Below are 23,491 nucleotides of genomic sequence, written 5' to 3'. Positions count from 1 at the left end.
ATAATGTAGATTGTAGTAATGGTTATTAAGCTGAGTGAGTGTACTGACAGTCTATAATGTAGACTGTAGTAATGGTTATTAAGCTGAGTGAGTGTACTGACAGTCTAAAATGTAGACTGTCGCCTGGTTATTAAGTATGGTGAGTGTACTGACAGTCTATAATGTAGACTGTAGTAATGGTTATTAAGTATGGTGAGTTTACTGACAGTCTATAATGTAGACTGTAGTAATGGTTATTAAGCTGAGTGAGTGTACTGACAGTCTATAATGTAGGCTGTAGTAATGGTTATTAAGTATGGTGAGTGTACTGACAGTCTATAATGTAGACTGTAGCCTGGTTATTAAGTATGGTGAGTTTTCTGACAGTCTATAATGTAGACTGTAGCCTGGTTATTAAGTATGGTGAGTTTTCTGACAGTCTATAATGTAGACTGTAGCCTGGTTATTAAGCTGAGTGTACTGACAGTCTATAATGTAGACTGTAGTAATGGTTATTTATTATGGTGAGTGTACTGACAGTCTATAATGTAGACTGTAGTAATGGTTATTAAGTATGGTGAGTTTACTGACAGTCTATAATGTAGACTGTAGCCTGGTTCTTAACCTTGGTGAGTGTACTGACAGTCTATAATGTAGACTGTAGTAATGGTTATTAACCTGAGTGAGTGTACTGACAGTCTATAATGTAGACTGTAGCCTGGTTCTTAACCTTGGTGAGTGTACTGACAGTCTATAATGTAAACTGTAGTAATGGTTATTAAGCTGAGTGAGTGTACTGACAGTCTATAATGTAGACTGTAGTAATGGTTATTAAGTATGGTGAGTGTACTGGCAGTCTATAATGTAGACTGTAGCCTGGTTATTAAGTATGGTGAGTGTACTGACAGTCTATAATGTAGACTGTAGTAATGGTTATTAAGTATGGTGAGTGTACTGGCAGTCTATAATGTAGACTGTAGTAATGGTTATTAAGTATGGTGAGTGTACTGACAGTCTATAATGTAGACTGTAGTAATGGTTATTAAGCTGAGTTAGTGTACTGACAGTCTATAATGTAGACTGTAGCCTGGTTATTAAGTATGGTGAGTGTACTGACAGTCTATAATGTAGACGGTAGTAATGGTTATTAAGTATGGTGAGTGTACTGACAGTCTATAATGTAGACGGTAGTAATGGTTATTAACCTGAGTGAGTGTACTGACAGTCTATAATGTAGACTGTAGTAATGGTTATTAAGTATGGTGAGTGTACTGACAGTCTATAATGTAGATTGTAGTAATGGTTATTAAGCTGAGTGAGTGTACTGACAGTCTATAATGTAGACTAGTAATGGTTATTAAGTATGGTGAGTGTACTGACAGTCTATAATGTAGACTGTAGTAAAGGTTAAGTATGGTGAGTTTACTGACAGTCTATAATGTAGACTGTAGTAATGGTTATTAAGCTGAGTGAGTGTACTGACAGTCTATAATGTAGGCTGTAGTAATGGTTATTAAGTATGGTGAGTGTACTGACAGTCTATAATGTAGACTGTCGCCTGGTTATTAAGTATGGTGAGTTTTCTGACAGTCTATAATGTAGACTGTAGCCTGGTTATTAAGTATGGTGAGTTTTCTGACAGTCTATAATGTAGACTGTAGCCTGGTTATTAAGCTGTGTACTGACAGTCTATAATGTAGACTGTAGTAATGGTTATTTATTATGGTGAGTGTACTGACAGTCTATAATGTAGACTGTAGTAATGGTTATTAAGTATGGTGAGTTTACTGACAGTCTATAATGTAGACTGTAGTAATGGTTATTAAGCTGAGTGAGTGTACTGACAGTCTATAATGTAGACTAGTAATGGTTATTAAGTATGGTGAGTGTACTGACAGTCTATAATGTAGACTGTAGTAATGGTTATTAAGTATGGTGAGTGTACTGACAGTCTATAATGTAGATTGTAGTAATGGTTATTAAGCTGAGTGAGTGTACTGACAGTCTATAATGTAGACTAGTAATGGTTATTAAGTATGGTGAGTGTACTGACAGTCTATAATGTAGACTGTAGTAATGGTTATTAACCAGAGTGTACTGACAGTCTATAATGTAGACTGTAGTAATGGTTATAAACCTGAGTGAGTGTACTGACAGTCTATAATGTAGACTGTAGTAATGGTTATAAACCTGAGTGAGTGTACTGACAGTCTATAATGTAGAGTGTAGTAATGGTTATTAAGCTGAGTGAGTGTACTGACAGTCTATAATGTAGACTGTAGTAATGGTTATTAAGCTGAGTGAGTGTACTGACAGTCTATAATGTAGGCTGTAGTAATGGTTATTAAGTATGGTGAGTGTACTGACAGTCTATAATGTAGACTGTCGCCTGGTTATTAAGTATGGTGAGTTTTCTGACAGTCTATAATGTAGACTGTAGCCTGGTTATTAAGTATGGTGAGTTTTCTGACAGTCTATAATGTAGACTGTAGCCTGGTTATTAAGCTGAGTGTACTGACAGTCTATAATGTAGACTGTAGTAATGGTTATTTATTATGGTGAGTGTACTGACAGTCTATAATGTAGACTGTAGTAATGGTTATTAAGTATGGTGAGTTTACTGACAGTCTATAATGTAGACTGTAGTAATGGTTATTAACCTGAGTGAGTGTACTGACAGTCTATAATGTAGACTGTAGTAATGGTTATTAAGTATGGTGAGTGTACTGACAGTCTATAATGTAGATTGTAGTAATGGTTATTAAGCTGAGTGAGTGTACTGACAGTCTATAATGTAGACTAGTAATGGTTATTAAGTATGGTGAGTGTACTGACAGTCTATAATGTAGATTGTAGTAATGGTTATTAAGCTGAGTGAGTGTACTGACAGTCTATAATGTAGACTAGTAATGGTTATTAAGTATGGTGAGTGTACTGACAGTCTATAATGTAGACTGTAGTAATGGTTATTAAGTATGGTGAGTGTACTGACAGTCTATAATGTAGATTGTAGTAATGGTTATTAAGCTGAGTGAGTGTACTGACAGTCTATAATGTAGACTAGTAATGGTTATTAAGTATGGTGAGTGTACTGACAGTCTATAATGTAGACTGTAGTAATGGTTATTAAGTATGGTGAGTGTACTGACAGTCTTTAATGTAGACTGTAGTAATGGTTATTAACCAGAGTGTACTGACAGTCTATAATGTAGACTAGTAATGGTTATTAAGTATGGTGAGTGTACTGACAGTCTATAATGTAGACTGTAGTAATGGTTATTAAGTATGGTGAGTGTACTGACAGTCTATAATGTAGATTGTAGTAATGGTTATTAAGCTGAGTGAGTGTACTGACAGTCTATAATGTAGACTAGTAATGGTTATTAAGTATGGTGAGTGTACTGACAGTCTATAATGTAGACTGTAGTAATGGTTATTAACCTGAGTGAGTGTACTGACAGTCTATAATGTAGACTGTAGTAATGGTTATTAAGTATGGTGAGTGTACTGACAGTCTATAATGTAGATTGTAGTAATGGTTATTAAGCTGAGTGAGTGTACTGACAGTCTATAATGTAGACTAGTAATGGTTATTAAGTATGGTGAGTGTACTGACAGTCTATAATGTAGACTGTAGTAATGGTTATTAAGTATGGTGAGTGTACTGACAGTCTATAATGTAGATTGTAGTAATGGTTATTAAGCTGAGTGAGTGTACTGACAGTCTATAATGTAGACTAGTAATGGTTATTAAGTATGGTGAGTGTACTGACAGTCTATAATGTAGACTGTAGTAATGGTTATTAAGTATGGTGAGTGTACTGACAGTCTATAATGTAGTCTGTAGCCTGGTTCTTAACCTTGGTGAGTGTACTGACAGTCTATAATGTAAACTGTAGTAATGGTTATTAAGCTGAGTGAGTGTACTGACAGTCTATAATGTAGACTGTAGTAATGGTTATTAACCTGAGTGAGTGTACTGACAGTCTATAATGTAGTCTGTAGCCTGGTTCTTAACCTTGGTGAGTGTACTGACAGTCTATAATGTAAACTGTAGTAATGGTTATTAAGCTGAGTGAGTGTACTGACAGTCTATAATGTAGACTGTAGTAATGGTTATTAAGTATGGTGAGTGTACTGGCAGTCTATAATGTAGACTGTAGCCTGGTTATTAAGTATGGTGAGTGTACTGACAGTCTATAATGTAGACTGTAGTAATGGTTATTAAGTATGGTGAGTGTACTGGCAGTCTATAATGTAGACTGTAGTAATGGTTATTAAGTATGGTGAGTGTACTGACAGTCTATCATGTAGACGGTAGTAATGGTTATTAACCTGAGTGAGTGTACTGACAGTCTATAATGTAGACTGTAGTAATGGTTATTAAGCTGAGTGAGTGTACTGACAGTCTATAATGTAGACTGTAGTAATGGTTATTAAGCTGAGTGAGTGTACTGACAGTCTAAAATGTAGACTGTAGTAATGGTTATTAAGTATGGTGAGTGTACTGACAGTCTATAATGTAGACTGTAGCCTGGTTATTAAGTATGGTGAGTGTACTGACAGTCTATAATGTAGACTGTAGTAATGGTTATTAAGTATGGTGAGTGTACTGGCAGTCTATAATGTAGACTGTAGTAATGGTTATTAAGCTGAGTTAGTGTACTGACAGTCTATAATGTAGACTGTAGTAACGGTTATTAAGTATGGTGAGTGTACTGACAGTCTATCATGTAGACGGTAGTAATGGTTATTAACCTGAGTGAGTGTACTGACAGTCTATAATGTAGACTGTAGCCTGGTTCTTAACCTTGGTGAGTGTACTGACAGTCTATGATGTAGACTGTAGTAATGGTTATTAAGTATGGTGAGTGTACTGACAGTCTATAATGTAGAGTGTAGTAATGGTTATTAAGTATGGTGAGTGTACTGACAGTCTATAATGTAGACTGTAGTAAAGGTTAAGTATGGTGAGTGTACTGACAGTCTATAATGTAGATTGTAGTAATGGTTATTAAGCTGAGTGAGTGTACTGACAGTCTATAATGTAGATTGTAGTAATGGTTATTAAGCTGAGTGAGTGTACTGACAGTCTATAATGTAGACTGTAGTAATGGTTATTAAGCTGAGTGAGTGTACTGACAGTCTAAAATGTAGACTGTCGCCTGGTTATTAAGTATGGTGAGTGTACTGACAGTCTATAATGTAGACTGTAGTAATGGTTATTAAGTATGGTGAGTTTACTGACAGTCTATAATGTAGACTGTAGTAATGGTTATTAAGCTGAGTGAGTGTACTGACAGTCTATAATGTAGGCTGTAGTAATGGTTATTAAGTATGGTGAGTGTACTGACAGTCTATAATGTAGACTGTCGCCTGGTTATTAAGTATGGTGAGTGTACTGACAGTCTATAATGTAGACTGTAGTAATGGTTATTAAGCTGAGTTAGTGTACTGACAGTCTATAATGTAGACTGTAGTAACGGTTATTAAGTATGGTGAGTTTTCTGACAGTCTATAATGTAGACTGTAGCCTGGTTATTAAGTATGGTGAGTTTTCTGACAGTCTATAATGTAGACTGTAGCCTGGTTATTAAGCTGAGTGTACTGACAGTCTATAATGTAGACTGTAGTAATGGTTATTTATTATGGTGAGTGTACTGACAGTCTATAATGTAGACTGTAGTAATGGTTATTAAGTATGGTGAGTTTACTGACAGTCTATAATGTAGACTGTAGTAATGGTTATTAAGCTGAGTGAGTGTACTGACAGTCTATAATGTAGACTAGTAATGGTTATTAAGTATGGTGAGTGTACTGACAGTCTATAATGTAGACTGTAGTAATGGTTATTAAGTATGGTGAGTGTACTGACAGTCTATAATGTAGATTGTAGTAATGGTTATTAAGCTGAGTGAGTGTACTGACAGTCTATAATGTAGACTAGTAATGGTTATTAAGTATGGTGAGTGTACTGACAGTCTATAATGTAGACTGTAGTAATGGTTATTAACCAGAGTGTACTGACAGTCTATAATGTAGACTGTAGTAATGGTTATTAAGCTGAGTGAGTGTACTGACAGTCTAAAATGTAGACTGTAGTAATGGTTATTAAGTATAGTGAGTTTACTGACAGTCTATAATGTAGACTGTAGTAATGGTTATTAAGCTGAGTGAGTGTACTGACAGTCTATAATGTAGACTGTAGTAATGGTTATTAAGTATGGTGAGTGTACTGACAGTCTATAATGTAGACTGTAGTAATGGTTATTAAGTATGGTGAGTGTACTGACAGTCTATAATGTAGATTGTAGTAATGGTTATTAAGCTGAGTGAGTGTACTGACAGTCTATAATGTAGACTAGTAATGGTTATTAAGTATGGTGAGTGTACTGACAGTCTATAATGTAGACTGTAGTAATGGTTATTAAGTATGGTGAGTGTACTGACAGTCTATAATGTAGACTGTAGTAATGGTTATTAACCAGAGTGTACTGACAGTCTATAATGTAGACTGTAGTAATGGTTATAAACCTGAGTGAGTGTACTGACAGTCTATAATGTAGACTGTAGTAATGGTTATTAAGCTGAGTGAGTGTACTGACAGTCTATAATGTAGACTGTAGTAATGGTTATTAAGCTGAGTGAGTGTACTGACAGTCTATAATGTAGACTGTAGTAATGGTTATTAAGTATGGTGAGTGTACTGACAGTCTATAATGTAGACTGTCGCCTGGTTATTAAGTATGGTGAGTTTTCTGACAGTCTATAATGTAGACTGTAGCCTGGTTATTAAGTATGGTGAGTTTTCTGACAGTCTATAATGTAGACTGTAGCCTGGTTATTAAGCTGAGTGTACTGACAGTCTATAATGTAGACTGTAGTAATGGTTATTTATTATGGTGAGTGTACTGACAGTCTATAATGTAGACTGTAGTAATGGTTATTAAGTATGGTGAGTTTACTGACAGTCTATAATGTAGACTGTAGTAATGGTTATTAAGCTGAGTGAGTGTACTGACAGTCTATAATGTAGGCTGTAGTAATGGTTATTTATTATGGTGAGTGTACTGACAGTCTATAATGTAGACTGTAGTAATGGTTATTAAGTATGGTGAGTTTACTGACAGTCTATAATGTAGACTGTAGTAATGGTTATTAAGCTGAGTGAGTGTACTGACAGTCTATAATGTAGACTAGTAATGGTTATTAAGTATGGTGAGTGTACTGACAGTCTATAATGTAGACTGTAGTAATGGTTATTAAGTATGGTGAGTGTACTGACAGTCTATAATGTAGATTGTAGTAATGGTTATTAAGCTGAGTGAGTGTACTGACAGTCTATAATGTAGACTAGTAATGGTTATTAAGTATGGTGAGTGTACTGACAGTCTATAATGTAGACTGTAGTAATGGTTATTAACCAGAGTGTACTGACAGTCTATAATGTAGACTGTAGTAATGGTTATAAACCTGAGTGAGTGTACTGACAGTCTAATGTAGAGTGTAGTAATGGTTATTAAGCTGAGTGAGTGTACTGACAGTCTATAATGTAGACTGTAGTAATGGTTATTAAGCTGAGTGAGTGTACTGACAGTACACTCACTGACAGTACACAAAATGTAGACTGTAGTAATGGTTATTAAGTATAGTGAGTTTACTGACAGTCTATAATGTAGACTGTAGTAATGGTTATTAAGCTGAGTGAGTGTACTGACAGTCTATAATGTAGGCTGTAGTAATGGTTATTAAGTATGGTGAGTGTACTGACAGTCTATAATGTAGACTGTCGCCTGGTTATTAAGTATGGTGAGTGTACTGACAGTCTATAATGTAGATTGTAGTAATGGTTATTAAGCTGAGTGAGTGTACTGACAGTCTATAATGTAGACTAGTAATGGTTATTAAGTATGGTGAGTGTACTGACAGTCTATAATGTAGACTGTAGTAATGGTTATTAACCAGAGTGTACTGACAGTCTATAATGTAGACTGTAGTAATGGTTATTAAGCTGAGTGAGTGTACTGACAGTCTAAAATGTAGACTGTAGTAATGGTTATTAAGTATAGTGAGTTTACTGACAGTCTATAATGTAGACTGTAGTAATGGTTATTAAGCTGAGTGAGTGTACTGACAGTCTATAATGTAGACTGTAGTAATGGTTATTAAGTATGGTGAGTGTACTGACAGTCTATAATGTAGACTGTAGTAATGGTTATTAAGTATGGTGAGTGTACTGACAGTCTATAATGTAGATTGTAGTAATGGTTATTAAGCTGAGTGAGTGTACTGACAGTCTATAATGTAGACTAGTAATGGTTATTAAGTATGGTGAGTGTACTGACAGTCTATAATGTAGACTGTAGTAATGGTTATTAAGTATGGTGAGTGTACTGACAGTCTATAATGTAGACTGTAGTAATGGTTATTAACCAGAGTGTACTGACAGTCTATAATGTAGACTGTAGTAATGGTTATAAACCTGAGTGAGTGTACTGACAGTCTATAATGTAGACTGTAGTAATGGTTATTAAGCTGAGTGAGTGTACTGACAGTCTATAATGTAGACTGTAGTAATGGTTATTAAGCTGAGTGAGTGTACTGACAGTCTATAATGTAGACTGTAGTAATGGTTATTAAGTATGGTGAGTGTACTGACAGTCTATAATGTAGACTGTCGCCTGGTTATTAAGTATGGTGAGTTTTCTGACAGTCTATAATGTAGACTGTAGCCTGGTTATTAAGTATGGTGAGTTTTCTGACAGTCTATAATGTAGACTGTAGCCTGGTTATTAAGCTGAGTGTACTGACAGTCTATAATGTAGACTGTAGTAATGGTTATTTATTATGGTGAGTGTACTGACAGTCTATAATGTAGACTGTAGTAATGGTTATTAAGTATGGTGAGTTTACTGACAGTCTATAATGTAGACTGTAGTAATGGTTATTAAGCTGAGTGAGTGTACTGACAGTCTATAATGTAGGCTGTAGTAATGGTTATTTATTATGGTGAGTGTACTGACAGTCTATAATGTAGACTGTAGTAATGGTTATTAAGTATGGTGAGTTTACTGACAGTCTATAATGTAGACTGTAGTAATGGTTATTAAGCTGAGTGAGTGTACTGACAGTCTATAATGTAGACTAGTAATGGTTATTAAGTATGGTGAGTGTACTGACAGTCTATAATGTAGACTGTAGTAATGGTTATTAAGTATGGTGAGTGTACTGACAGTCTATAATGTAGATTGTAGTAATGGTTATTAAGCTGAGTGAGTGTACTGACAGTCTATAATGTAGACTAGTAATGGTTATTAAGTATGGTGAGTGTACTGACAGTCTATAATGTAGACTGTAGTAATGGTTATTAACCAGAGTGTACTGACAGTCTATAATGTAGACTGTAGTAATGGTTATAAACCTGAGTGAGTGTACTGACAGTCTATAATGTAGAGTGTAGTAATGGTTATTAAGCTGAGTGAGTGTACTGACAGTCTATAATGTAGACTGTAGTAATGGTTATTAAGCTGAGTGAGTGTACTGACAGTACACTCACTGACAGTACACAAAATGTAGACTGTAGTAATGGTTATTAAGTATAGTGAGTTTACTGACAGTCTATAATGTAGACTGTAGTAATGGTTATTAAGCTGAGTGAGTGTACTGACAGTCTATAATGTAGGCTGTAGTAATGGTTATTAAGTATGGTGAGTGTACTGACAGTCTATAATGTAGACTGTCGCCTGGTTATTAAGTATGGTGAGTTTTCTGACAGTCTATAATGTAGACTGTAGCCTGGTTATTAAGCTGAGTGTACTGACAGTCTATAATGTAGACTGTAGTAATGGTTATTTATTATGGTGAGTGTACTGACAGTCTATAATGTAGACTGTAGTAATGGTTATTAAGTATGGTGAGTTTACTGACAGTCTATAATGTAGACTGTAGTAATGGTTATTAACCTGAGTGAGTGTACTGACAGTCTATAATGTAGACTGTAGTAATGGTTATTAAGTATGGTGAGTGTACTGACAGTCTATAATGTAGATTGTAGTAATGGTTATTAAGCTGAGTGAGTGTACTGACAGTCTATAATGTAGACTAGTAATGGTTATTAAGTATGGTGAGTGTACTGACAGTCTATAATGTAGACTGTAGTAATGGTTATTAAGTATGGTGAGTTTACTGACAGTCTATAATGTAGACTGTAGTAATGGTTATTAACCTGAGTGAGTGTACTGACAGTCTATAATGTAGACTGTAGTAATGGTTATTAAGTATGGTGAGTGTACTGACAGTCTATAATGTAGATTGTAGTAATGGTTATTAAGCTGAGTGAGTGTACTGACAGTCTATAATGTAGACTAGTAATGGTTATTAAGTATGGTGAGTGTACTGACAGTCTATAATGTAGACTGTAGTAATGGTTATTAAGTATGGTGAGTGTACTGACAGTCTATAATGTAGATTGTAGTAATGGTTATTAAGCTGAGTGAGTGTACTGACAGTCTATAATGTAGACTAGTAATGGTTATTAAGTATGGTGAGTGTACTGACAGTCTATAATGTAGACTGTAGTAATGGTTATTAACCTGAGTGAGTGTACTGACAGTCTATAATGTAGACTGTAGCCTGGTTCTTAACCTTGGTGAGTGTACTGACAGTCTATAATGTAGATTGTAGTAATGGTTATTAAGCTGAGTGAGTGTACTGACAGTCTATAATGTAGACTAGTAATGGTTATTAAGTATGGTGAGTGTACTGACAGTCTATAATGTAGACTGTAGTAATGGTTATTAACCTGAGTGAGTGTACTGACAGTCTATAATGTAGACTGTAGCCTGGTTCTTAACCTTGGTGAGTGTACTGACAGTCTATAATGTAAACTGTAGTAATGGTTATTAAGCTGAGTGAGTGTACTGACAGTCTATAATGTAGACTGTAGTAATGGTTATTAAGTATGGTGAGTGTACTGGCAGTCTATAATGTAGACTGTAGCCTGGTTATTAAGTATGGTGAGTGTACTGACAGTCTATAATGTAGACTGTAGTAATGGTTATTAAGTATGGTGAGTGTACTGGCAGTCTATAATGTAGACTGTAGTAATGGTTATTAAGTATGGTGAGTGTACTGACAGTCTATAATGTAGACTGTAGTAATGGTTATTAAGCTGAGTTAGTGTACTGACAGTCTATAATGTAGACTGTAGCCTGGTTATTAAGTATGGTGAGTGTACTGACAGTCTATAATGTAGACTGTAGTAATGGTTATTAAGCTGAGTTAGTGTACTGACAGTCTATAATGTAGACTGTAGTAACGGTTATTAAGTATGGTGAGTGTACTGACAGTCTATAATGTAGACGGTAGTAATGGTTATTAACCTGAGTGAGTGTACTGACAGTCTATAATGTAGACTGTAGTAATGGTTATTAAGCTGAGTTAGTGTACTGACAGTCTATAATGTAGACTGTAGCCTGGTTATTAAGTATGGTGAGTGTACTGACAGTCTATAATGTAGACTGTAGTAATGGTTATTAAGCTGAGTTAGTGTACTGACAGTCTATAATGTAGACTGTAGTAACGGTTATTAAGTATGGTGAGTGTACTGACAGTCTATAATGTAGACGGTAGTAATGGTTATTAACCTGAGTGAGTGTACTGACAGTCTATAATGTAGACTGTAGTAATGGTTATTAAGTATGGTGAGTGTACTGACAGTCTATAATGTAGACTGTAGTAATGGTTATTAAGCTGAGTTAGTGTACTGACAGTCTATAATGTAGACTGTAGCCTGGTTATTAAGTATGGTGAGTGTACTGACAGTCTATAATGTAGACTGTAGTAATGGTTATTAAGCTGAGTTAGTGTACTGACAGTCTATAATGTAGACTGTAGTAACGGTTATTAAGTATGGTGAGTTTTCTGACAGTCTATAATGTAGACTGTAGCCTGGTTATTAAGTATGGTGAGTTTTCTGACAGTCTATAATGTAGACTGTAGCCTGGTTATTAAGCTGAGTGTACTGACAGTCTATAATGTAGACTGTAGTAATGGTTATTTATTATGGTGAGTGTACTGACAGTCTATAATGTAGACTGTAGTAATGGTTATTAAGTATGGTGAGTTTACTGACAGTCTATAATGTAGACTGTAGTAATGGTTATTAAGCTGAGTGAGTGTACTGACAGTCTATAATGTAGACTAGTAATGGTTATTAAGTATGGTGAGTGTACTGACAGTCTATAATGTAGACTGTAGTAATGGTTATTAAGTATGGTGAGTGTACTGACAGTCTATAATGTAGATTGTAGTAATGGTTATTAAGCTGAGTGAGTGTACTGACAGTCTATAATGTAGACTAGTAATGGTTATTAAGTATGGTGAGTGTACTGACAGTCTATAATGTAGACTGTAGTAATGGTTATTAACCAGAGTGTACTGACAGTCTATAATGTAGACTGTAGTAATGGTTATAAACCTGAGTGAGTGTACTGACAGTCTATAATGTAGACTGTAGTAATGGTTATTAAGCTGAGTGAGTGTACTGACAGTCTATAATGTAGACTGTAGTAATGGTTATTAAGCTGAGTGAGTGTACTGACAGTCTAAAATGTAGACTGTAGTAATGGTTATTAAGTATAGTGAGTTTACTGACAGTCTATAATGTAGACTGTAGTAATGGTTATTAAGCTGAGTGAGTGTACTGACAGTCTATAATGTAGACTGTAGTAATGGTTATTAAGTATGGTGAGTGTACTGACAGTCTATAATGTAGACTGTCGCCTGGTTATTAAGTATGGTGAGTTTTCTGACAGTCTATAATGTAGACTGTAGTAATGGTTATTTATTATGGTGAGTGTACTGACAGTCTATAATGTAGACTGTAGTAATGGTTATTAAGTATGGTGAGTGTACTGACAGTCTATAATGTAGATTGTAGTAATGGTTATTAAGCTGAGTGAGTGTACTGACAGTCTATAATGTAGACTAGTAATGGTTATTAAGTATGGTGAGTGTACTGACAGTCTATAATGTAGACTGTAGTAATGGTTATTAAGTATGGTGAGTGTACTGACAGTCTTTAATGTAGACTGTAGTAATGGTTATTAACCAAAGTGTACTGACAGTCTATAATGTAGACTGTAGTAATGGTTATAAACCTGAGTGAGTGTACTGACAGTCTATAATGTAGAGTGTAGTAATGGTTATTAAGCTGAGTGAGTGTACTGACAGTCTATAATGTAGGCTGTAGTAATGGTTATTAAGTATGGTGAGTGTACTGACAGTCTATAATGTAGACTGTAGCCTGGTTATTAAGTATGGTGAGTTTTCTGACAGTCTATAATGTAGACTGTAGCCTGGTTCTTAACCTTGGTGAGTGTACTGACAGTCTATGATGTAGACTGTAGTAATGGTTATTAAGTATGGTGAGTGTACTGACAGTCTATAATGTAGAGTGTAGTAATGGTTATTAAGTATGGTGAGTGTACTGACAGTCTATAATGTAGATTGTAGTAATGGTTATTAAGCTGAGTGAGTGTACTGACAGTCTATAATGTAGACTAGTAATGGTTATTAAGTATGGTGAGTGTACTGACAGTCTATAATGTAGACTGTAGTAATGGTTATTAAGTATGGTGAGTGTACTGACAGTCTTTAATGTAGACTGTAGTAATGGTTATTAACCAAAGTGTACTGACAGTCTATAATGTAGACTGTAGTAATGGTTATAAACCTGAGTGAGTGTACTGACAGTCTATAATGTAGAGTGTAGTAATGGTTATTAAGCTGAGTGAGTGTACTGACAGTCTATAATGTAGGCTGTAGTAATGGTTATTAAGTATGGTGAGTGTACTGACAGTCTATAATGTAGACTGTAGCCTGGTTATTAAGTATGGTGAGTTTTCTGACAGTCTATAATGTAGACTGTAGCCTGGTTCTTAACCTTGGTGAGTGTACTGACAGTCTATGATGTAGACTGTAGTAATGGTTATTAAGTATGGTGAGTGTACTGACAGTCTATAATGTAGAGTGTAGTAATGGTTATTAAGTATGGTGAGTGTACTGACAGTCTATAATGTAGACTGTAGTAAAGGTTAAGTATGGTGAGTGTACTGACAGTCTATAATGTAGACTGTAGTAATGGTTATTAAGCTGAGTTAGTGTACTGACAGTCTATAATGTAGACTGTAGTAACGGTTATTAAGTATGGTGAGTTTTCTGACAGTCTATAATGTAGACTGTAGCCTGGTTATTAAGTATGGTGAGTTTTCTGACAGTCTATAATGTAGACTGTAGCCTGGTTATTAAGCTGAGTGTACTGACAGTCTATAATGTAGACTGTAGTAATGGTTATTTATTATGGTGAGTGTACTGACAGTCTATAATGTAGACTGTAGTAATGGTTATTAAGTATGGTGAGTTTACTGACAGTCTATAATGTAGACTGTAGTAATGGTTATTAAGCTGAGTGAGTGTACTGACAGTCTATAATGTAGACTAGTAATGGTTATTAAGTATGGTGAGTGTACTGACAGTCTATAATGTAGACTGTAGTAATGGTTATTAAGTATGGTGAGTGTACTGACAGTCTATAATGTAGATTGTAGTAATGGTTATTAAGCTGAGTGAGTGTACTGACAGTCTATAATGTAGACTAGTAATGGTTATTAAGTATGGTGAGTGTACTGACAGTCTATAATGTAGACTGTAGTAATGGTTATTAACCAGAGTGTACTGACAGTCTATAATGTAGACTGTAGTAATGGTTATAAACCTGAGTGAGTGTACTGACAGTCTATAATGTAGACTGTAGTAATGGTTATTAAGCTGAGTGAGTGTACTGACAGTCTATAATGTAGACTGTAGTAATGGTTATTAAGCTGAGTGAGTGTACTGACAGTCTAAAATGTAGACTGTAGTAATGGTTATTAAGTATAGTGAGTTTACTGACAGTCTATAATGTAGACTGTAGTAATGGTTATTAAGCTGAGTGAGTGTACTGACAGTCTATAATGTAGACTGTAGTAATGGTTATTAAGTATGGTGAGTGTACTGACAGTCTATAATGTAGACTGTCGCCTGGTTATTAAGTATGGTGAGTTTTCTGACAGTCTATAATGTAGACTGTAGCCTGGTTATTAAGTATGGTGAGTTTTCTGACAGTCTATAATGTAGACTGTAGCCTGGTTATTAAGCTGAGTGTACTGACAGTCTATAATGTAGACTGTAGTAATGGTTATTTATTATGGTGAGTGTACTGACAGTCTATAATGTAGACTGTAGTAATGGTTATTAAGTATGGTGAGTGTACTGACAGTCTATAATGTAGATTGTAGTAATGGTTATTAAGCTGAGTGAGTGTACTGACAGTCTATAATGTAGACTAGTAATGGTTATTAAGTATGGTGAGTGTACTGACAGTCTATAATGTAGACTGTAGTAATGGTTATTAAGTATGGTGAGTGTACTGACAGTCTTTAATGTAGACTGTAGTAATGGTTATTAACCAAAGTGTACTGACAGTCTATAATGTAGACTGTAGTAATGGTTATAAACCTGAGTGAGTGTACTGACAGTCTATAATGTAGAGTGTAGTAATGGTTATTAAGCTGAGTGAGTGTACTGACAGTCTATAATGTAGGCTGTAGTAATGGTTATTAAGTATGGTGAGTGTACTGACAGTCTATAATGTAGACTGTAGCCTGGTTATTAAGTATGGTGAGTTTTCTGACAGTCTATAATGTAGACTGTAGCCTGGTTCTTAACCTTGGTGAGTGTACTGACAGTCTATGATGTAGACTGTAGTAATGGTTATTAAGTATGGTGAGTGTACTGACAGTCTATAATGTAGAGTGTAGTAATGGTTATTAAGTATGGTGAGTGTACTGACAGTCTATAATGTAGACTGTAGTAAAGGTTAAGTATGGTGAGTGTACTGACAGTCTATAATGTAGATTGTAGTAATGGTTATTAAGCTGAGTGAGTGTACTGACAGTCTATAATGTAGACTGTAGTAATGGTTATTAAGCTGAGTGAGTGTACTGACAGTCTATAATGTAGGCTGTAGTAATGGTTATTTATTATGGTGAGTGTACTGACAGTCTATAATGTAGACTGTAGTAATGGTTATTAAGTATGGTGAGTTTACTGACAGTCTATAATGTAGACTGTAGTAATGGTTATTAAGCTGAGTGAGTGTACTGACAGTCTATAATGTAGACTAGTAATGGTTATTAAGTATGGTGAGTGTACTGACAGTCTATAATGTAGACTGTAGTAATGGTTATTAAGTATGGTGAGTGTACTGACAGTCTATAATGTAGACTGTAGCCTGGTTCTTAACCTTGGTGAGTGTACTGACAGTCTATGATGTAGACTGTAGTAATGGTTATTAAGTATGGTGAGTGTACTGACAGTCTATAATGTAGAGTGTAGTAATGGTTATTAAGTATGGTGAGTGTACTGACAGTCTATAATGTAGACTGTAGTAAAGGTTAAGTATGGTGAGTGTACTGACAGTCTATAATGTAGATTGTAGTAATGGTTATTAAGCTGAGTGAGTGTACTGACAGTCTATAATGTAGACTGTAGTAATGGTTATTAAGCTGAGTGAGTGTACTGACAGTCTATAATGTAGGCTGTAGTAATGGTTATTTATTATGGTGAGTGTACTGACAGTCTATAATGTAGACTGTAGTAATGGTTATTAAGTATGGTGAGTGTACTGACAGTCTATAATGTAGATTGTAGTAATGGTTATTAAGCTGAGTGAGTGTACTGACAGTCTATAATGTAGACTAGTAATGGTTATTAAGTATGGTGAGTGTACTGACAGTCTATAATGTAGACTGTAGTAATGGTTATTAAGTATGGTGAGTGTACTGACAGTCTTTAATGTAGACTGTAGTAATGGTTATTAACCAAAGTGTACTGACAGTCTATAATGTAGACTGTAGTAATGGTTATAAACCTGAGTGAGTGTACTGACAGTCTATAATGTAGAGTGTAGTAATGGTTATTAAGCTGAGTGAGTGTACTGACAGTCTATAATGTAGGCTGTAGTAATGGTTATTAAGTATGGTGAGTGTACTGACAGTCTATAATGTAGACTGTAGCCTGGTTATTAAGTATGGTGAGTTTTCTGACAGTCTATAATGTAGACTGTAGCCTGGTTCTTAACCTTGGTGAGTGTACTGACAGTCTATGATGTAGACTGTAGTAATGGTTATTAAGTATGGTGAGTGTACTGACAGTCTATAATGTAGAGTGTAGTAATGGTTATTAAGTATGGTGAGTGTACTGACAGTCTATAATGTAGACTGTAGTAAAGGTTAAGTATGGTGAGTGTACTGACAGTCTATAATGTAGATTGTAATGGTTATTAAGCTGAGTGAGTGTACTGACAGTCTATAATGTAGACTGTAGTAATGGTTATTAAGCTGAGTGAGTGTACTGACAGTCTATAATGTAGGCTGTAGTAATGGTTATTTATTATGGTGAGTGTACTGACAGTCTATAATGTAGACTGTAGTAATGGTTATTAAGTATGGTGAGTTTACTGACAGTCTATAATGTAGACTGTAGTAATGGTTATTAAGCTGAGTGAGTGTACTGACAGTCTATAATGTAGACTAGTAATGGTTATTAAGTATGGTGAGTGTACTGACAGTCTATAATGTAGACTGTAGTAATGGTTATTAAGTATGGTGAGTGTACTGACAGTCTATAATGTAGACTGTAGCCTGGTTCTTAACCTTGGTGAGTGTACTGACAGTCTATGATGTAGACTGTAGTAATGGTTATTAAGTATGGTGAGTGTACTGACAGTCTATAATGTAGAGTGTAGTAATGGTTATTAAGTATGGTGAGTGTACTGACAGTCTATAATGTAGACTGTAGTAAAGGTTAAGTATGGTGAGTGTACTGACAGTCTATAATGTAGATTGTAGTAATGGTTATTAAGCTGAGTGAGTGTACTGACAGTCTATAATGTAGACTGTAGTAATGGTTATTAAGCTGAGTGAGTGTACTGACAGTCTATAATGTAGGCTGTAGTAATGGTTATTTATTATGGTGAGTGTACTGACAGTCTATAATGTAGACTAGTAATGGTTATTAAGTATGGTGAGTGTACTGACAGTCTATAATGTAGACTGTAGTAATGGTTATTAAGTATGGTGAGTGTACTGACAGTCTTTAATGTAGACTGTAGTAATGGTTATTAACCAAAGTGTACTGACAGTCTATAATGTAGACTGTAGTAATGGTTATAAACCTGAGTGAGTGTACTGACAGTCTATAATGTAGAGTGTAGTAATGGTTATTAAGCTGAGTGAGTGTACTGACAGTCTATAATGTAGGCTGTAGTAATGGTTATTAAGTATGGTGAGTGTACTGACAGTCTATAATGTAGACTGTAGCCTGGTTATTAAGTATGGTGAGTTTTCTGACAGTCTATAATGTAGACTGTAGCCTGGTTCTTAACCTTGGTGAGTGTACTGACAGTCTATGATGTAGACTGTAGTAATGGTTATTAAGTATGGTGAGTGTACTGACAGTCTATAATGTAGAGTGTAGTAATGGTTATTAAGTATGGTGAGTGTACTGACAGTCTATAATGTAGACTGTAGTAAAGGTTAAGTATGGTGAGTGTACTGACAGTCTATAATGTAGATTGTAGTAATGGTTATTAAGCTGAGTGAGTGTACTGACAGTCTATAATGTAGACTGTAGTAATGGTTATTAAGCTGAGTGAGTGTACTGACAGTCTATAATGTAGGCTGTAGTAATGGTTATTTATTATGGTGAGTGTACTGACAGTCTATAATGTAGACTGTAGTAATGGTTATTAAGTATGGTGAGTTTACTGACAGTCTATAATGTAGACTGTAGTAATGGTTATTAAGCTGAGTGAGTGTACTGACAGTCTATAATGTAGACTAGTAATGGTTATTAAGTATGGTGAGTGTACTGACAGTCTATAATGTAGACTGTAGTAATGGTTATTAAGTATGGTGAGTGTACTGACAGTCTATAATGTAGACTGTAGCCTGGTTCTTAACCTTGGTGAGTGTACTGACAGTCTATGATGTAGACTGTAGTAATGGTTATTAAGTATGGTGAGTGTACTGACAGTCTATAATGTAGAGTGTAGTAATGGTTATTAAGTATGGTGAGTGTACTGACAGTCTATAATGTAGACTGTAGTAAAGGTTAAGTATGGTGAGTGTACTGACAGTCTATAATGTAGATTGTAGTAATGGTTATTAAGCTGAGTGAGTGTACTGACAGTCTATAATGTAGACTGTAGTAATGGTTATTAAGCTGAGTGAGTGTACTGACAGTCTATAATGTAGGCTGTAGTAATGGTTATTTATTATGGTGAGTGTACTGACAGTCTATAATGTAGACTGTAGTAATGGTTATTAAGTATGGTGAGTTTACTGACAGTCTATAATGTAGACTGTAGTAATGGTTATTAAGCTGAGTGAGTGTACTGACAGTCTATAATGTAGACTAGTAATGGTTATTAAGTATGGTGAGTGTACTGACAGTCTATAATGTAGACTGTAGTAATGGTTATTAAGTATGGTGAGTGTACTGACAGTCTATAATGTAGATTGTAGTAATGGTTATTAAGCTGAGTGAGTGTACTGACAGTCTATAATGTAGACTAGTAATGGTTATTAAGTATGGTGAGTGTACTGACAGTCTATAATGTAGACTGTAGTAATGGTTATTAACCAGAGTGTACTGACAGTCTATAATGTAGACTGTAGTAATGGTTATAAACCTGAGTGAGTGTACTGACAGTCTATAATGTAGAGTGTAGTAATGGTTATTAAGCTGAGTGAGTGTACTGACAGTCTATAATGTAGACTGTAGTAATGGTTATTAAGCTGAGTGAGTGTACTGACAGTACACTCACTGACAGTACACAAAATGTAGACTGTAGTAATGGTTATTAAGTATAGTGAGTTTACTGACAGTCTATAATGTAGACTGTAGTAATGGTTATTAAGCTGAGTGAGTGTACTGACAGTCTATAATGTAGGCTGTAGTAATGGTTATTAAGTATGGTGAGTGTACTGACAGTCTATAATGTAGACTGTCGCCTGGTTATTAAGTATGGTGAGTTTTCTGACAGTCTATAATGTAGACTGTAGCCTGGTTATTAAGTATGGTGAGTTTTCTGACAGTCTATAATGTAGACTGTAGCCTGGTTATTAAGCTGAGTGTACTGACAGTCTATAATGTAGACTGTAGTAATGGTTATTTATTATGGTGAGTGTACTGACAGTCTATAATGTAGACTGTAGTAATGGTTATTAAGTATGGTGAGTTTACTGACAGTCTATAATGTAGACTGTAGTAATGGTTATTAACCTGAGTGAGTGTACTGACAGTCTATAATGTAGACTGTAGTAATGGTTATTAAGTATGGTGAGTGTACTGACAGTCTATAATGTAGATTGTAGTAATGGTTATTAAGCTGAGTGAGTGTACTGACAGTCTATAATGTAGACTAGTAATGGTTATTAAGTATGGTGAGTGTACTGACAGTCTATAATGTAGACTGTAGTAATGGTTATTAAGTATGGTGAGTTTACTGACAGTCTATAATGTAGACTGTAGTAATGGTTATTAACCTGAGTGAGTGTACTGACAGTCTATAATGTAGACTGTAGTAATGGTTATTAAGTATGGTGAGTGTACTGACAGTCTATAATGTAGATTGTAGTAATGGTTATTAAGCTGAGTGAGTGTACTGACAGTCTATAATGTAGACTAGTAATGGTTATTAAGTATGGTGAGTGTACTGACAGTCTATAATGTAGACTGTAGTAATGGTTATTAAGTATGGTGAGTGTACTGACAGTCTATAATGTAGATTGTAGTAATGGTTATTAAGCTGAGTGAGTGTACTGACAGTCTATAATGTAGACTAGTAATGGTTATTAAGTATGGTGAGTGTACTGACAGTCTATAATGTAGACTGTAGTAATGGTTATTAACCTGAGTGAGTGTACTGACAGTCTATAATGTAGACTGTAGCCTGGTTCTTAACCTTGGTGAGTGTACTGACAGTCTATAATGTAAACTGTAGTAATGGTTATTAAGCTGAGTGAGTGTACTGACAGTCTATAATGTAGACTGTAGTAATGGTTATTAAGTATGGTGAGTGTACTGGCAGTCTATAATGTAGACTGTAGTAATGGTTATTAAGTATGGTGAGTGTACTGACAGTCTATAATGTAGACTGTAGTAATGGTTATTAAGCTGAGTTAGTGTACTGACAGTCTATAATGTAGACTGTAGCCTGGTTATTAAGTATGGTGAGTGTACTGACAGTCTATAATGTAGACTGTAGTAATGGTTATTAAGCTGAGTTAGTGTACTGACAGTCTATAATGTAGACTGTAGTAACGGTTATTAAGTATGGTGAGTGTACTGACAGTCTATAATGTAGACGGTAGTAATGGTTATTAACCTGAGTGAGTGTACTGACAGTCTATAATGTAGACTGTAGCCTGGTTCTTAACCTTGGTGAGTGTACTGACAGTCTATGATGTAGACTGTAGTAATGGTTATTAAGTATGGTGAGTGTACTGACAGTCTATAATGTAGAGTGTAGTAATGGTTATTAAGTATGGTGAGTGTACTGACAGTCTATAATGTAGATTGTAGTAATGGTTATTAAGCTGAGTGAGTGTACTGACAGTCTATAATGTAGACTAGTAATGGTTATTAAGTATGGTGAGTGTACTGACAGTCTATAATGTAGACTGTAGTAATGGTTATTAACCAGAGTGTACTGACAGTCTATAATGTAGACTGTAGTAATGGTTATAAACCTGAGTGAGTGTACTGACAGTCTATAATGTAGAGTGTAGTAATGGTTATTAAGCTGAGTGAGTGTACTGACAGTCTATAATGTAGACTGTAGTAATGGTTATTAAGCTGAGTGAGTGTACTGACAGTACACTCACTGACAGTACACAAAATGTAGACTGTAGTAATGGTTATTAAGTATAGTGAGTTTACTGACAGTCTATAATGTAGACTGTAGTAATGGTTATTAAGCTGAGTGAGTGTACTGACAGTCTATAATGTAGGCTGTAGTAATGGTTATTAAGTATGGTGAGTGTACTGACAGTCTATAATGTAGACTGTCGCCTGGTTATTAAGTATGGTGAGTTTTCTGACAGTCTATAATGTAGACTGTAGCCTGGTTATTAAGTATGGTGAGTTTTCTGACAGTCTATAATGTAGACTGTAGCCTGGTTATTAAGCTGAGTGTACTGACAGTCTATAATGTAGACTGTAGTAATGGTTATTTATTATGGTGAGTGTACTGACAGTCTATAATGTAGACTGTAGTAATGGTTATTAAGTATGGTGAGTTTACTGACAGTCTATAATGTAGACTGTAGTAATGGTTATTAACCTGAGTGAGTGTACTGACAGTCTATAATGTAGACTGTAGTAATGGTTATTAAGTATGGTGAGTGTACTGACAGTCTATAATGTAGATTGTAGTAATGGTTATTAAGCTGAGTGAGTGTACTGACAGTCTATAATGTAGACTAGTAATGGTTATTAAGTATGGTGAGTGTACTGACAGTCTATAATGTAGACTGTAGTAATGGTTATTAAGTATGGTGAGTTTACTGACAGTCTATAATGTAGACTGTAGTAATGGTTATTAACCTGAGTGAGTGTACTGACAGTCTATAATGTAGACTGTAGTAATGGTTATTAAGTATGGTGAGTGTACTGACAGTCTATAATGTAGATTGTAGTAATGGTTATTAAGCTGAGTGAGTGTACTGACAGTCTATAATGTAGACTAGTAATGGTTATTAAGTATGGTGAGTGTACTGACAGTCTATAATGTAGACTGTAGTAATGGTTATTAAGTATGGTGAGTGTACTGACAGTCTATAATGTAGATTGTAGTAATGGTTATTAAGCTGAGTGAGTGTACTGACAGTCTATAATGTAGACTAGTAATGGTTATTAAGTATGGTGAGTGTACTGACAGTCTATAATGTAGACTGTAGTAATGGTTATTAACCTGAGTGAGTGTACTGACAGTCTATAATGTAGACTGTAGCCTGGTTCTTAACCTTGGTGAGTGTACTGACAGTCTATAATGTAAACTGTAGTAATGGTTATTAAGCTGAGTGAGTGTACTGACAGTCTATAATGTAGACTGTAGTAATGGTTATTAAGTATGGTGAGTGTACTGGCAGTCTATAATGTAGACTGTAGTAATGGTTATTAAGTATGGTGAGTGTACTGACAGTCTATAATGTAGACTGTAGTAATGGTTATTAAGCTGAGTTAGTGTACTGACAGTCTATAATGTAGACTGTAGCCTGGTTATTAAGTATGGTGAGTGTACTGACAGTCTATAATGTAGACTGTAGTAATGGTTATTAAGCTGAGTTAGTGTACTGACAGTCTATAATGTAGACTGTAGTAACGGTTATTAAGTATGGTGAGT

The sequence above is a fragment of the Petromyzon marinus genome, unplaced genomic scaffold (genome assembly GCF_048934315.1).
Source record: "Petromyzon marinus isolate PM22_M1 ecotype Great Lakes invasive population unplaced genomic scaffold, UKy_Petmar_22M1.pri1.0 PM_G_Scaffold_60, whole genome shotgun sequence".
NCBI classification, from domain to species: domain Eukaryota; kingdom Metazoa; phylum Chordata; class Hyperoartia; order Petromyzontiformes; family Petromyzontidae; genus Petromyzon; species Petromyzon marinus.
This window is presented reverse-complemented; position numbering follows the sequence as displayed.